The sequence below is a fragment of the Strix uralensis genome, chromosome 4, assembly GCF_047716275.1.
Source record: "Strix uralensis isolate ZFMK-TIS-50842 chromosome 4, bStrUra1, whole genome shotgun sequence".
Taxonomy (NCBI): Eukaryota; Metazoa; Chordata; class Aves; order Strigiformes; family Strigidae; genus Strix; species Strix uralensis.
This window is the reverse complement of record NC_133975.1, coordinates 96,374,552-96,391,347: the sequence shown is the minus strand read 5'-3', so window position 1 is coordinate 96,391,347 and position 16,796 is coordinate 96,374,552. Positions and strand designations below refer to the sequence as shown.

The following is a 16,796-nucleotide window of genomic DNA, read 5'->3' as shown; positions in this document are numbered from 1 at the left end:
TTCCATTGATTACAATCAGCCAGGTTTAGATTGATCAACGGTTATATCAGCACCTTGCTGGCAAACAGTGACACTAATTCATGTTAAATTCACTTCATCAAAGATGAACATTTCCTTTGTTAAAAAATATTTGCCTGTGGAATGAATGCATCAACCTTAAAAAGAAGATTCTTCAATAATAAATTGCCTATATACATTGGTTCTGTAGCTGCCAGCATGTTTTAATGTTCTCATAATCCCTGATAGTAAAAATCATAGAAAAATCGTGTCTAAAATCAAAATGTTCTAAGATCCAAGTTTACAAAAGTTATCACTTAGATATTACTTTTCAGTTCCTTTCTGCCTAAAGATAATAGTTGAAAACTTTGAACAAGAGATGGAGCACCATGGTTTATAGTACTTTGGTAAGTAATTTCTTCAGTTCCTTTAAAAGCTGTCTTAGATCCTCATATGAAAGACTAATCAGCTAAGACAAAACAAAGGAAGACTAAAAGCTCTGATAGTCCAAATCATCTTTCCGTTGTTCTTCCTCATCCTCCCATTTGCCTTCTTTCTCTGAATCTATTCTTTTTAATTTGCATGTTTGGTTAAATTCAAGCCAAAATGTTGATTTTCTCACAGCAATTTTTGTGTTTTCAGCATACCAACAAACATCACCCACAAGGCAAAATGAACCGTCAGATCTGTCCATTTAAATTGCTGGCACAATGATTTAAAAAGAAAGGTTATCTGGGTCTTTACAAATAATGCTGCTGGTCCTGTGCTCTATTGTGAAATGTTTTCAGGTATGACAACTTCTTGGCCTGACAGAATATTTTAATCTGTTGGATAGAATTAGCCAAGCATGCCTCATTCAAGCATCTTATGAATGGATTTGCCAGCTGGGCAAGGGCTAATATTAGGGTTTGTGAAAGCCAGAGGGAGGAGATTGGTTACCAAAGAAACAAACAGATCTTTAAGCAGATATATCCAAGAGATATGCCAAGCTCAGTCTTAACCCGGCCTGGTAACCCCTTCTGGCAAAAGATTAAAACTTCAGCTACAGATATGAGAGCATAAAGGAGGGAAAAAGAAACTCGAGAACTGGTGTGAATCCTTCTCTGCTCTACAACAAATTGCACAACATATTGAAGAAAATTCCCTTATCCTGTTTTAAAAACTGGCTACCAGGCAATATGCAAACTGGAGGCAATGAGATTTTCTGTGAGATGAAGGAGAAATGTTTTCAGCTGAAGGAAACTGCAATTGGAATTGGGGGGGGGGGCGGTTTTGTCTGATCATCCCAACCTTGGATGTAGAAAAGACAGTAAACTAGTGATCAGTTTGGATGAGGATGACAACAGTGAACAGCCAACTGATGAACCTAGCTACTTTTTGCAGCCATTATATCTTCTAGGCAAGTATCATATTTTGAAAAAGTCCTTTCTGGTTCACAGGTCCTTTGCCAATGCAGTTTGTAAAAAAAGTTTCATGTGAACTTTCACCATTTGCATATGAAGGTGAAAAGAACCATGACTGATGCTGCTCAGCCATGAATTAGCAGTGTCATGTTCTCCCTCCATTTTTACTTCCCAGGTGTAAGGGACTGTGTCAGTCATTTTGTCTTGGCATTGCTGCTATGCCATTACACACATACATTCCCCCCACCCCCCCCCCACCCCGAGCCACAGGGTGGTGTAAGATGGCACTCTCTGTTTCAGCCCCATGCCATTTCACAGGCCGGGCCTTGACGTCCTGTTGCCGGGAGGACAAAATCTGCCCAGAGCTAGGAAAACTGGGCGTGTGCGCAGGGCCAGGGGATGAGGGGGACCTGCGCAAGCTGGGGGCGTCAATGGCGGACCCCGCCTCGGTATGACCACTGTGGACATCTGGGCATGAGCACATGGGGGAACACGAGGTGGCGAATGTGCAAAGGAGCTCTGTGGCAACGAGCAAACTAGTGGTGGGGACTGTATAAAAGGAGCTGCGTGCTCCTCTCTGCTGTAGTTTTTCACTTGCCTTCTGTCTATCGCCTGCCAAAGCTTCTCACCTGCCACAGTTTGTCGCTTGCCTTCTCTCTATCGCCTGTCAAAGCTCTCACCTGCTGAAGCTCTCGCCTGCAGAAGCTTTTCACTTGCTTGCTTTCTCCCCATCACCTGCCGAAGCTTTCTCTCCATCGCCTGCACCGGGACCGGATCAACGGCACACCGCTAGACTCGTGGTGGTGGTAACTAGTATTGCTGCATCTCTCTGGTTTGCTTGCCTAGGTATTCTGACTTTTCCTTTCTTCTTCCTTCTGTCCTATCACTATTATCAGTTATTTTGTTAAATAAAGCTTACAAGGTTTGTGCGGCATCTGACCTCGTTTGCGTCTTAACCTGGCTCTTGGGATCGTTTAAGAACCCTCCCTGATATTGGATTGGAACACCAGGTAAATAATTCTGCAGTCCACTGACATTTGTACTTCTTGCAGCGCTGCAGTTTTGCTCACTGGATACAAAGACCCTTGTTATTGGTCAGAATAGAAATAGTTGGTTAAATGCAATTACAAGGCATTGCTGCCCTGAAAAGAGCGAACAAAACGACATCCCAGGGAGTTTCAGCCACAGTGTGAAAAGGTAGAATGCCTTCAGAGTTTCCTCTGCAGGTAGCTGGGCAGGACATATGTTAGAGTCAGGTCAGCTGGCCTTTTCACACTGTAAGAAAAGAAAATCAGAAAACCACGAGATTGGGTTTGGGGACTTGTAAAATTGGACTGTGTATCTACCTTTAGAATGCATCCAAAGAAAACCACGAGACTGGGTAAAATTATAGGAAGTCTGTATCTGGATTTCATTATAGAGAATGATAGTTAAATGATACAGATTTATAAATGGTTAAACTGAAGCAAGGGGAGACGGACTAAAGCAGGTATCTCTTTAGGACTTTTTAGTGATCTAAGAAGGCCTTTTTTTTCAGATCTTGTTATGTGGAACATTTCTTTTAATGCCTCAGGCAATGATCTAGGCAGGCTAGCCTGAAAAACCAGAGGTGGGAATGCAGTTTTCAGCTCAAACTAAACTGAACATATTCAGTTTTCTTCTTAAGGAATAATTCTTTCCTGTGAGGGTGGTGAGGCACTGGAACGAGTTTCCCACAGAAGCTGTGGCTGCCCCCTCCCTGGCAGTGTTCAAGGCCAGGTTGGACGGGGCTTTGAGCAACCTGGGCTAGTGGAAGGTGTCCCTGCCTGTGGCAGGGGGGCTGGAACTAGATGATCTTTAAGGTCCCTTCCAACCCAAACCATTCTATGATTATGTGATATATTTCCCTGGTCCTGTTAAACACAGCCATGGATATAAAGAACTTGGTAAAACTATTTTACCTGTTTATCTGTGCCCTGTTTCCTTCGTTGTTCCAGACACTGTGTTGTGAGCACTTTCTGTGCCTCAGCCTCCTACACTCTCCCAAAGTCGTACTGGACTCTCACATGAGAGTACACATTTTCATTTCCACAACAGGTCCCAGCCCAGCTGGGGCATTGAAGTTTGGGTTGCAACTTCAGCAGCAGTACAAAGAGAATGGGGGTGTGACAAGGTGGGTGGAGGAAAAAGGGGCTGTAGTGGCCTGGAACACCCAGGGCATGTGCCAGCTGCAGCAGAAGAGTGGGCAGGAGGAGGCACTGGCGGGGGGAGAGGGGAAGGAGCAGGCCGCAGCCCGAGCAGGCAAGCCAGCTCCGTTCAGGGCACAGGGGCTCCGGTGGAGGTGCCTCTCTGGGGTGCAGAAAGAGCTGTGGTAGGGAGATGAGACATGACCGCGGGCGGATGGAGACATGGAAGCAGCGCCATAAGTTCTGCGTCCTCTCCAGCCCCTCAGAGAGATCTGAGGAGAGCCCCACTCCGCCATGCGCCACCGCCACCGCGGCCCTGGGGCGCAGCCTCGCCCCACCCCGCCCGGCCCGCAGAGGGCGCGCGCGCTCAGCCTGCCCGGCCCGGCCCGGCGCGGCCCCGCCCCGCCCTGCCCGCCCCGCCCCGTCCCGTCCCCGGCCGGCCGGCGCGGCCCCTCGGCGGCTGTGGGGGCGGCCCCGCGCCTGCGCGGCTCGGCCGGGCTCGGCGGGGCGGGGCCTGGCGGCCGGCGCTGGGAGCGGGCGGGTCGGGCCGGGCCGGGCTTGGCGGCGGCTGCGCAGCTCTGCGGGGGCTGTGGCCGGGCGACGCCGCGGGGGACCCTGACTGCCAGGCGGTGGCTGCGCCGGAGCGTGTCAGCGGCGGCGAGGGAAGGACGGTGAGCGCAGCCCCCCTTCCCGCGCCCGGCGTGCGAGCAACAGGTCCTGCCGCCGAGCCTCCAGCCTCGGCTCAGCGGGGAGCCGCCCCCGCGGCCACGGCGCCTGATGAGCAGGCCCGGGGGGGTCTGGCCGGGCCGGGGCCAGGCGGGGCGGCGGGGCCGAGCCGGGCTCGGCGCGGCTCTCGGGGGACCGCGTCGGGGCCCGCGCCCCGCCGGGCGGTCGCTCGGGCTGTGCCCCGGCCGGGAGGGGCGGCCCTGGCCGCTGCGGCTACAGGTGCCTGCGCCGCGGGGCGCCCGGAGCCGGCGCCGCTGCCGGGAGCGCGGGGGGCGGGCGGCGCCCGGCCGGGCTCCCGAGGGCTGCCCCGGCGGCTGCCCGCCCTCGGAGGTGCCTTCCGGGCGGGCGCGGCGAGCTGAGGCCCAGAAGTTGTAAGAAACCCCCCCGTACTTGGCTGGGCGCTCTTTCTGCTGATCACGGGGGGCTGCGTTTGTGTTTTAATGAGGGGAGAAACTTGAGGCGTCCCCCCTCCGCGCTTCCGATGTTGTGGCGGTTCTGGGTTCGGCAGTGGTGCCTCTGTAAAGGGATCGCTTCGGATTCATTTATGAAGCTTCGCGGGGTTAAGTAGGTTGACTGTGAGCGACTTACAGTGTATTTTATAGCCGGCAGTAGTTCAGGCGGCACTGGCTCGGAACGGCTGCGCTCTCTGAAGGGCTGGCGGTAACGCGCGGGGCGGCCCTGGAGCCTTCCCGCGGAGGGACCGGGGCCGCGCTGTGCCAGAGGCTCCACGGGCAAGCCACAAAGAGCACGGGGACTTTGAGCTTGGTGAGACAGACCGCACAAGAAAATGAAATTAACTTGTCTTTGACCTTTTTGAAAACCATTTATATTTAAAAAAACCCCCATCTGTCTAAAATAGTAATGTTCTTGGAGGTCTCATGTGGGACAGATCCCCGAAAAAACTTAATGAGGAGTATTAAAAGGGGTAAATATCGACTAGTGCTGTAAGGGGTTTGTCTTTCAAACGGTAATTCTTAAAGCCTCTGTAATGGAATTATTTGGACATAAACTGGCTCCGAGGTTCACTTACTAGAACAAAATACTTGCATTCTACCTAAGTGATGATATATTGATGGCTGCCGTTAAAGTTCTAAGAAGGGACTGGTGGTGGTCTTTTTTTAAGTGTCTGCTGCCTCAGTGCACAGCTTCCTATGCCTTAAAGGGACCACCCTGTCTTTGGAGGATAGAGGTGTTTTTCCTTAATTTGCCAAAAATAGGATACCTTTAAATTGTCTTTAATTAGGCATCCGAGCCTGCAGTCATTTGGATTTAAGCTGTCCTTTAAATTTCCACAAACAGTGCGTCTTTTTTTTTTTTTCTTATAATCATCTTAGAGCTGTCACTACAAATCTAAATGTCCATCACTTTAGAGTCTGGCTGGTTTATACACATATGAACTGTTTTCCAACACGCTGTGATTCAAAAAAAAATCACTATTTCACATGTTGAAAGCTTAACTAACGGTTAGTATTGTAGATAGTTTAACAAGGCATCAAGTATTTATATTTCATCGTTTTGTGAACCAGTGTACTAGGATGTTAAATTTAATTAACTGTTAGTAAATAATACAGAGTTAAGTGTTAATACGTGACCATTTAGCTCTTTTCAAAGTAGTTCTTTCAGATTTTACATTTTTCCGATGTGTGTCATGTTGCCTTGCAACGTATGGAATAGCAGCGGATGGTAATTTTTGCTATATAGAATTAGGTGATGGTAAAGATGGTAGTTTTAGTTAGGTTTTTATTAAATTGCCTTTCAAGAGATCTGAACTTACTTAGAAACGTAAATCAAAATATTTCTTCACTAGACTGATTTAGATGCCTCAGGAATCTGCAGGAGTTACTCAGGCTGTTGAGGACTGTTGGGCATCTCTCATCACCACAGCAATATGTGATGTAGTAAAAATGCGATGTAGAGGTTAGCATTCATATTGAGGGTTATGGACACAGAAAACTTAATGTAGTCTGGAGTACGTATGTGTCCATATATATTTTTTCCTATGTAAATAATGATATTTTCATAACACTTCCATTTGCTGCTTTTTAATTAAAATCTCTTGCTGTAGTTTGAAGTTGCAAGCAGTTAAAAATCCTGCAGCATTTTTACATGCAAATTCTGTTAAGATGGCTCCTCAAAGACTGGATCTTAACATCAGATGCTAACAGTTGTAACTACCTGTTTCAGCTACCAATTTTTTTTCCAGTTTGCAGTTTTGATTAAGTGCATTCCTTTTAGTGTTAGGCTTTTAGAATGCTGAAGGCTAAGATTTCAAACAGTCCGCTGCTTCTTAGATAACAGGATTTGTATTCATATGCCATGTTTAAAATTCTTAAATGTTCTAGCAACTGGCTTTTTTTTAAACTACTTTCTTAGTGTGACAGGTAGTGTTGCAGAAAGGCTTGACATTACGGTGTTCAGAACACTAATTACTGCTTTGGTCATTCATCAGAAAACCTCAAGGTCTTTTGTAAATATTAATTAAATACTGCTCTATTGTTTTCCTTTTATTAATGCGCAAAGAGAGGCATTTGTATATTTGAAAAGGTTTGCTGCTATGTCTGCGGTAGAAAACTCAGTGGAAACAGCTTATGCTGTGACTTAAAAATCAGTTATGCTGGCAAAATGATTTTTCGAGTATAGTTATCTACTTTGGAGCTTTCTTCAATACAACTATTCTGACAAAAGTATTTTATGTACATGTCCTCTTTCCTGCACTCCCAATATAGCTATGTGACAAAATGTTTTAAGCATAGTTCAGGCTAAAGTATGAAGCAGAAGTCTAAACAAAAAGAGGAAATAATAACTAAATAAGTAGTTTATATACCAGGCCATTTTAAAGTAAGTTTTGGGGTTTGTTTTTTTTTAACTGGAGGTGATAAACTGTGTATGTCTGTTGGTAAAGACTAGTTTTATGCTGCAAGAGTGTCTAACTGCATACAAATACATAGCTGTATAGGAAGAAGAAAATGCTGTAACTCTCAAAGCTTGCATCAGTGAAATTAGAAAGCAGAGGTACCGTTAGTACTGCACAATATACAAGGAATGCTTCTATTCCGTGAAGCAGGAAGCACAGAAAGGCCTAATCTTGCACACTTCTCTTTTGGCAGAAAAAGGATGTGATGTTGCATTTCTTTGCGAATGGGTAAATGGTTCTAGTACCAGCCCAGTATGTTGAGATTTGGGTTTAAACCCTTCTACTGTTTGGGGGAACTTAAAACCCCCATCTGTCACTTCCTAACAGGAACACTTTAACTGCCAGGCCACTGGGTGTTGAGTGTGAGGTGCTTCCAGACACCAGCCAGTTTCATTCTTGAGGAGCAGTATTCTCTTGGGAAGGGAATAGCGCAGGGGCTGTCTGGCAAGAAGGATGATGAATTGATCTCCTTGTTACAGGCAAAGGGTTGAAAGAGTAAATGGGTTTTTTTTCTTCTTCCCTAGCGTGGTGTGAAATTCTGGAGACTTAAATCTCTGATCTTTCTCTTTATGTTTATTCTTGGCTGACTTGGCCAATTCCTACTGATGTTGAGTTTTAGATACTTGAACAGCACCTATAATGTGCCTTTCTCATTGTAGAGCAGAGCTTGGTTGCTTATCTGAGTTGTGGAGTCTAGTAGGTGGCATGGCGTTTAGATTCTCTTGTCAATCTAATTCTGCGTTCTTATAAGATGCCAAGTAATTAGATAAAAAAATGTAATTGTTTCAACATACCTGCAATTATTATCTGTTATATAAAGATCACCTCAGTGCCTTGTGTTTCCTTAAGTGATTTGCCTATTGCATCATGTATCTGTTCTGGTTGGCTGTAATTGTCTTCTAAAGAAAAATAATGAGTAAGAAACAGTTAATGTGATTTTATGTTAACGTTTTTAATACTTAATTTTGCCTCTAGTCTATAATTTTTTTAATGTCTTCCCTAGGATTAGAGAAAAGGCTTGACAGTTGATACATGTGACAGTGCAGCTTGTGGTTGTTAAGCATAAACTTTAGTATCTGAATTTGCTATACTTTATCAGCATAGAAAGTATATTCCTTATCTCCTGCAAAGTTCTAACAAAAGAATAGATAATAGAATAGATAGAAATCCTGGAAAAATGTAGTTCTTAAGAAAAATAAGATAGAAACCAAACCGTAAGTTTCATTCTTGTCTTGCATCAGGATTCGTCTTCTGTTGGAAGGTCATACTTGGTTGTTTGGCCATAACAGATTATTCAGAAGACTCTCTTTTTTTTTTTTTTTTTTTTTTTTTGGTGGGGAAAAAGTAGTTTAGCATGAGGAATTGTTTCTGGTAGGGATATATTAAAAGTGATAGGACAGTTAAGTGGTCCTTTGCAAAAGGTATTGGGAGTGTGGTAATAGTCAGTATGTTATCATCTAAAGCGCATACCTGTGTGTGTGCATCAACCATTATATGAAGTCAGTGCAAACTGTCTTATTTTCATAGTGTGAAGATGTTCAGTGTTGTCTTCAAGCTCTAGAAAGTTGAATTCAGCAAAACTAAAAACCTTTGATAACCAGGAAGTGCCAGTGTAACCTCAGCAGCTGCTCTTTGACCTGGCAATGGTGCTGGGAGGTGGCTGTATGCATTACAAGTCTGTTTCCAAGGATAAGTGTATATTTTTTAAAGTTGTGAAGGAGAGGCTAGAAAAGAAGTATTCCTTTAGGTACCAGTGGTGTTGAGTGGAGTTCTGAGTACAAACGTGTGTTCAAAGGAGGACAATATATACTAGTGCATAAAAGAGTCACTTCTCATTTCAACAGTAGATTATAAAGATTGCCAGTGATATATGTGTGAGCTGTTGTTAGCAGTGTGATGGCACAGGAATGACTTGTGTTTAATGAGGTATATTTGAAAGAGTAATGAAACTTAAAAAGTTCACCTTGTTCAAGGCTGAAGGCAGGTAAAATATAACTGGTATGATGCCTTGGTAAAAACACTATTGAGAGTAATTACTTCGCTTTTGATGTTTACCAATCCTGTCCCTTTCCTTGGAGCCAAATCTTGATCTTGGTTTGGGTGGCAAAGAGATCAGCAGTCAGCTCTCATCTAAATATTCAAATATAAACCCAAGCTTTCTTTTAACTAAGGTGATCTTCACAGTTAAGGTCAATGAAGATAGTATGCTTCAGTAACGCCTTCTCTATTACTCACTTATTTAGAAGCTGGTCTTCAGTGTGGCAGACGATAAATCTAGGGAGGGAAGCATGTTTTTGTGCATGGTGGTTGTGGTGCTGAGTTAAATTCTTCAGCACAGCAGATGTCATGACAACTTTTTCTTATGCACCTCTGTGCATAAAGATAAGGCTTGACCTTAATATCAGATCATGCAGTGTCCCTGCAGTGTCATGGTTGAGAACTCATGGTCACCCTTGTTTGTCTTGTTTATCAAATTGCCGTTGACTTGTCAGCTACTGTTAATGAAACTTGAGATAGACTAATCATGGATTAATGCAGTGTACCTTGGCTTAGAAAATTAAAGTTGCTTTTATAGAAAAACTGTTACAGAACTGCATTGTGCACCATAGAAATGAACTGCATGTCTTGTATTGGCTAAGAGAACATGTTGCTAATTCCTCTGGTATGTCCTATTTTCTAAATGTTCTCTCATCTCTGAAGGCAAAGCTCAAGCTTTTGGGTTAAGCATCCAGAGGTTGCACACAGATGAGGGTTTGGATTGTATTGGTTTGTATTATACTGATTGTATTTCTTACATAGGTATATCCCTGTTTTCAGAGAGCAGATCTCTTCTTCCTGATGTCTGAAAGGGCATATGATATCAGCAGACAAACTTAGTCCTCTGTTAGTGGGAGAATACAGCATTACCGAACATCACGTGCTTTCTGCAGAATCAGTTCCTGTAGGATCAAGCTGTGATGGAATTGCTTAGTGCCACTATGCATTGGCATTTACACTTTGTTTGAATGGTATTAGAAGTTCTCAAATGCAGGAGAGAAGTGAATTGAAATGGAACTGAATATATATATTTAAAGGTGGTGATTGTTGTTGTAGGATAATTAAAACCAACATAATGCAAGCTCTTTTCATTTTTTTCCAGTAATCAAGATGTGTTCTAAATTAGTAACCTAATTACCAAGAGGAATTAGCACAGTGTCTTAAAGTGAGGTAAAAGCTGATCAGCTTGATGTTGTCTTGTGAGACTGACCAACTAATGACTTATGAGCCCAGCAGTTTTGGTTTTGACCAGTGGAATAGTCTGTTTCACATCTTTTTTTAAGATTATAAACAGCACTAAAAATCCATTTGAGCCTAAGTTCTTGTTAGATTTGTAGACTTTTTCTACTGAGTTGTCTATTTAATTCTTGCCTGTTTGTAGAATATTCATCTAGTGTATGTTGTGATCTTCTCTCAAGACTTTAACTATTGTCATCAACCACTTCCTGACAAAGCATGTTGCTTCAAGACGATATGATGAGGGCTAGCTAGAACTCTGAAGAGGCAAGTTACATGGCTTCAGTGGAAAGATAAGGAAAGTAGCAATCTGAGCATTCTACAGTCGGGTAGACACTCTTCTACCTTTTAGTCTACTTAAATTTCTTCATTGGCTCATCAAGCAAGGTGTGAAGATTAAGGACTGAAAGTGTATCCCAAGGAAAGCTAGGAATCCACAAAGTCAGTGTTACTTGTCCTTCCTCCCAAAAGAAAAAATCCTGAGGATGGTTTTAAGATAACAAAACAGGTGAAAAGCTATTCAAGACTGGTAATCTTGACATACTTTGTAGGTCATTACTTTCTTTAAGCTTTGGCCAATTTTCAAATAAGGAGAGATCAAAATGAAGTGTAACGAAGAGCTATTTCTTCCTGACTCAAAAGGAAGAACTCTGCATCTAATTGTATGATGTTTTGAAGCAGCAGTTAAGAGTCATTTTGCCTTATTGTTTATGAAGTAATTTTTAGGTTAAACTATTTATTTTTTGATCTCAATGTCTTGTTTAGACTAGTAAGCATATTGTTATTAGGGACTAGTCATGATCAATTTTGAATAGTCATGATATATTGTTTTTCCTTAGATCTTTCCTGGTTTAGTATGGACTTCTTACATTTTTGCAGCTGCTTTTTTTTTTGGCAGCTTTGCTGTTGCTCATTTTCTTGCATTCTTTCCTTGTGCAGACCTTCAAGCATGAGTCTTAGTCTTCTCTCTCTGAATATGGAAGATGGACAATATTGGGAAGGAAACAAAGGTTCTGTGTGTTGGATCACACTATTCCTATACTCTGTTAAGTCTTATGACCTTTTGCTTTCTCTTTCCCATCATATTATTGCCTTGTGTCTTCAGGTTGGATTGACTTGTAAAACAGTACCTATACTTAGTATTTCTTTCATTTTGCAGTACTGTTGTGGTTCTCCTTTAGATCTTCTGGTGCTTGTGTTATCTTCCTCTCATTACAGCTTTGGTTTATTCAAAGATAGCCCTTCTACTTCAGTGGGAAATCCTTCTGTAATAAGAGTGAAGTTAAGCAGGAATATTGTTTTTATGGGACATAATGATGACTATTATCTAGTAGTATGCAAAGCAGAGTAGTTCAGTGCCAGGAGCTCAAGAAAGAATTTTTAGCAAGTGTGTGGTTGGATTATTAGATGTCTGTGAAGTGTAACAAAATTGGACCAGTCTCCTAGCTTCTGTAGAGCGGTTGAGAAAGTTATCTTTAACCATAGTATCATTTTGCTATGCTTTCTGTAGTGTGAATGCCAGCCAGAAAGCCAATGAAATGCTAAATGTATCAGGAAAGGCATTTTAATCACTAAGATGACAGATGACATCATATTGCAGCCATGCAAAACACTGTTGTCTTCACTTTTGTATACAGTTCAGGTCTTTGCGTTTAAAGGAAGTATATAGCAGAACTAAAAGAAATAGAAAAGAGCAATAAAACCAATTAAGGGATGGAGCCTTGTAAGAAGAGGTTAGAAAGACTGGAACTCCTCAGTTGCAAAGGGATGTGATAGAAATTTGGGGAAAAAAGCTATGGAGGCTGTGGATCTTAAAAATGCAGGATGCAGTTGATTAAAATGGTAGACTTCAAAAGGATAAAAGAAGCTGGTACTTCACATACTGGGTGGTGAACTACTGGCATTTATTGCCATAGGAGTTTGTGGATGCAATGAATATCAGCATTTTCAGAAAAGGGGTTATACAGATTCCCAGACAGCAGATCCATTGACAGATATATTTAATGGTTCATAATTGAATAGTCAGGGATGTACCATTGGATCTCCTTTAACAACTGAACTTCTGGATGCACAAGTTATCCCTAAACAGCATGTCAGGTTGTCACTGTCCAGACAGAGTTCTGGGTTTGGTGGGCCATTGGTCTGACTCAGGAGGGCATTTCTGTGTTGTTATCCTAAACTGCCAGAAACCGTGTTTTACACCTTACTGAAATTTGTTCTATAAAAATGTGGTAGATTATCTCAACCAGGTACTCTGCTGCGCTGGGCTACAAGCACGTAACAAGCTGGTTTTTTGGAGCTTGGCTAGTTGATTTTTTTTAAAGGGGAGAACTGGAGAGCTGGGAAACTTCAGCAAGGAATTAACAAAATAATATAACAACAATATAATGATACAGTAACTGGGAACTCTACAAAAATGTCAGTTTCATTTGGGACTCCATCTTGATGGCTCAGTTTTGATTACTGGACAGTGTGCAAAGCTGGGTGGGGCCCTCTGTTATAAATGCAGCTGCATGATGCTGAACTTGCAATTTGTATTATGTACCTGTTTGGAAAAACAAAGGAATCTTAGAAGCAAAAAACCTCAGTTAAAGGTAGGTGGGAGGGGACAGTCTGCAGAAGTGAATAGTTAGGCCTGCTTATTATGTACAAGCTCTTTTTGAAGCCTTGAATGTGGTTTCCATGGCTGATCGGTGGTGGTTCTTAATTTATAAAACTTACAAAGTAAAGTGTTGTATGTGTTTAATCCTAATAAAAAGTACTAGGGTGATAACTGCATAGTACAAATTTCAAGAATTTTCCTTACTAGGTCATATAAAATCTGAAATACCACTTCTGTAGTAGTAAAGTATTAAATATTTGCATATATGTTTTTTTTAAAATTTAACAACTTGAGTTGCAAACTTGAATTTTAATATCCTTCGTACCCTAAGCCAGTTTCTGACTTATATTGGTGAGAACTTCATACAGTTTCTCCTTCGGTCAATATTTTTAAAGTCTTTTCTATACAAGTATTTAATGAATGCAGCTGCATACCTAAGTGGCTGGGTAGTATATGTAGGGTAGTTTGTGTTCCCTCTTAAGTGCACGCTCTTGTCAAATCTTAGAAAGATATTTAATGCTGTTCTTTTGGTATTACATGTGTTAGTGCTCCGTAATTTCTGTGGTTGGGACTTCATGTGATAATTAAAATTCCATGCAAAACCTCAGTTCTTGGTTCCTTAAAACTAATTTGAAATTGAGTGTTCAGCCTTTAAGGTACCTGACTAATCAATGCCTGTTAATAACTAGCTGTTGTAACAGTTCACATTGTACTTCTGATACTTTTTGGTGAGAGTGTGTTTTTTATTCCTGGATAGATTTGTGACAAGTAGCACATCTGATTCTGGCTACTTTAGAAGAAATTTAGATTGCAACTATAGCTCTGGGAAATCTTGCCAGAAGATTTGGGGATGTCAGTTTTTTACCCTTCCTTGCTCAGCTCCTCTGCTCTAGTTCATCATTTGCAGAATTAGCAGAAGTGCTTATTCCTTGGTTGTTGTAGTTCATAATGCAATATCTGTCCCAAACTAAGATGCTAGTCTTAGCACTGAAATGGCTGAGGTGTCAGCACATGTTCCCTTCTGCCAACTCTGCTTTTGGGATCAGTGACTTCTGATGGGAGCAGAGTCTACAGCTGAGGATAGTAACTTAATCTGCTACAACAAGATTTGCTAGAGCTTGTCTGTCAACATCTTTAATTTAAGCTTGCTGTCCCTTCAGCTCAGCCTCTTATGCAGCCTTATTTTCTTCTATATTTGAAAAAAAATAGCACAAGGAGAAATTATTTGCCTTGTTTTATGATCTCTTTGCAAGAAATTTCATGTCTAGCTTCTAACTTGTACTTTAAGAAACCCATAAACAATTCAGCACATTACTGTTGACCGTTACATCATTGCAGGTATCAAAGATTCATATATCATTATATTAGTATATTCTTACAAGTAAATTTCTGAAAATTTTTATTTAGCAGGTAAAATTTGCACTGGCTTTGGTTTCCACACTTGCAGTGTAAAACCATCCAGAAATACACTGCATCAATTCAATATACACAACCACAGGGTGTGCAGAACCAAAAGCAAAATAGAGACATTGAGAAAAAAATGGTAAGACCCATTACTCAGACTGAAATACAGTGCATGGGTGCTTGAAGTTTAGAGGCATAAGAAAGAATTAGAAGTATGTTTATGCATTTAGCTTGTTAAAACTTAGTTCTCTAATAAATACCCCTTGTTTGTATTCAGAATTCCAGAACTGGTTTTGAAAGAATATAGGTACATACTTAGAATGAATTGAGTTAGTGGAGTGTGAAGATATTAATAGGTCTTTTCTCACCTTAACTAATAGATTCTCATTTCAATACTTAATTCATTAGGTGATTTTTTTTTTTCTGGAACTCAACATATTTATTTTTGATCTCTGAATGATTACTAGATATCTGGAAATAGTTATATCTGTTTTTATAAATGTAGAATTCATCAAGAGCAAAAAGGTTGTGAATGCTGATTGTTGGATGTTCTTCTCTAGATAAAGCTGAGTAAATAGTTTCTAATACAAAATATCACTTGGCTTCAGGTTGAAAATACATCTTGGATACATAAGTATCTTCCAACTGATTAGTCATTTGGAAAAGGGCATGTGAAGCTTTTGGTTTAAGTTGCAAAACTCCTCGAAGTGTTGGATGAAGTCTGACCATCTGTGGGATACCTAAAACTTCCCAAATTGTGGGATGCCTTCCTAGTTTTGCTCTATCATTTCTGCTTTGCAAAAATAAATTTTCTTATTGCAGGTGTTGTAGCCTTGGTAGCGCTGGAACAAAATTCTCTGCCTGCGTTGCTGAGGTGATTTGCAGTCTCTGAAGACCAGAGAACTACAACTCCTCTCAAATGCTTTCTTTAAATTGAGTGGGATAAAACCATTTTATTTAACAGGGTGTCTCTGGTAAACAGATATGTCAGAAGGATAAAATGGTTGCTTTGATTTCAAAAGTTGTAAATTTCTGCAGCTTTAAAGCAAAGATTGTAGACTTGACTTGGAAAAATGAATGGTTATTGTAAGCATTGGGGCTTCTGGGTGATCAGTCTGTTGTTTCCATTGACAATTACTAATGGTTGCTGCATTGATTATTTTCAAATTTTCAAACGGATTTAAAGTATAACCTGACCTAAATTATATTGCAATAATTCAGTTTGAAGTGACAAAACATAAATAATGGACAGTAGATAATCTACATCCCAAAATTTGTTTCTGTTTCCTAAGCACCTGATGATAAAGAGTAATGATAAAATATAGAAACTCCGTCAAGACTCAAAAAATCAGATGTACCTGCTTTGATTTGCCTCACTAACACAGTTGGTTGATTTGGCACTAAAGATTAAACCAAGAGACCAGCCTTGCCAGTTGATTGCTCTGAGTAATTGGCATGTGAACAGTGTTGCAGCTCTTGTAGGAGGACAGTATTTTTCTGGCATTATTTGAAAAAGTGGCTGTTGTTTTATATGCTCAGGTTCTAAACAAAATGGTAAAGTCACTGTAGTGTTCTTGGTTTGTTCAAGAAAAGTCTCTGGGTTTTTTGGTTGGTTCGTTGGGGTTTTTTTCCTCCCCTACTGGAAAAAAATCTCAGTATGAAATGCTTCCTTAGGGCAAGAACCTGTGTTCTCCCTCTGCAAAATTAGAAAGCATAATCTTGAGCCTTGTTTTTTTTCCTAGCATCACACAGAGTGCATGTAACAAGTGCTCTGAGGGCTGATGGAAAAGAAAGTAATGTGCAGAGCTGTAATAAAAAGCCTGTCTGTGAGGCATTAGTACAGTCACCACAGGAGCCGCTTTCCAGTAAGGTACCAGTGCTGTTCACAGTGTACCTGCTGGATTAGAAGTTGGGCTAACCTGTTGAGCTTTTTAGAAAACTAATACTGCATCATATCTGTGCTATCCTTTTTTGATTTCTAGGCTTAGGTGAGCTCTAAAACACAAAAACTTGCTTTTGTACATCTGACAAATGGAAAGTATGGGACTGCAGCATCTGCTGTTAGTTTTTAAACTTTCTTACTATAACAAAATATGTCTAAAACTGATTTTATTGGCCTAGAATGTGACATTTCAAATCTAAGTTAAAATTCTGTATTAATAGTATTTTCAGTCTACTCAACTTTGTGTGAAAGACCATATTAAATGGCTTCATAATTATTCTATATGGTATCTGTAGGAACAACAGTTGCCTGTCCTAGTGAAAAGAATTTAAGGTTGGTGCCCAGATGGTAGCCCACCACCTGGCCAGGA

The 16,796-nt window shown here is 41.3% G+C and overlaps 1 protein-coding gene across 6 annotated transcripts in view; it reads left to right on the top strand.

Moving 5' to 3' along the window:
* The first annotated feature begins 4,106 nt into the window (after positions 1–4,106).
* The window catches only part of PALS1 (protein associated with LIN7 1, MAGUK p55 family member), a 62,173-nt gene continuing 49,483 nt past the window's right edge, over positions 4,107–16,796 (top strand). For all 6 annotated transcript variants that reach the window (XR_012628891.1, XM_074868102.1, XM_074868097.1 and 3 more), the window contains exon 1: positions 4,107–4,236. The gene's annotated coding sequence lies outside the window, so the exon portion shown is untranslated. The remainder of the gene's footprint in view (positions 4,237–16,796) is intronic.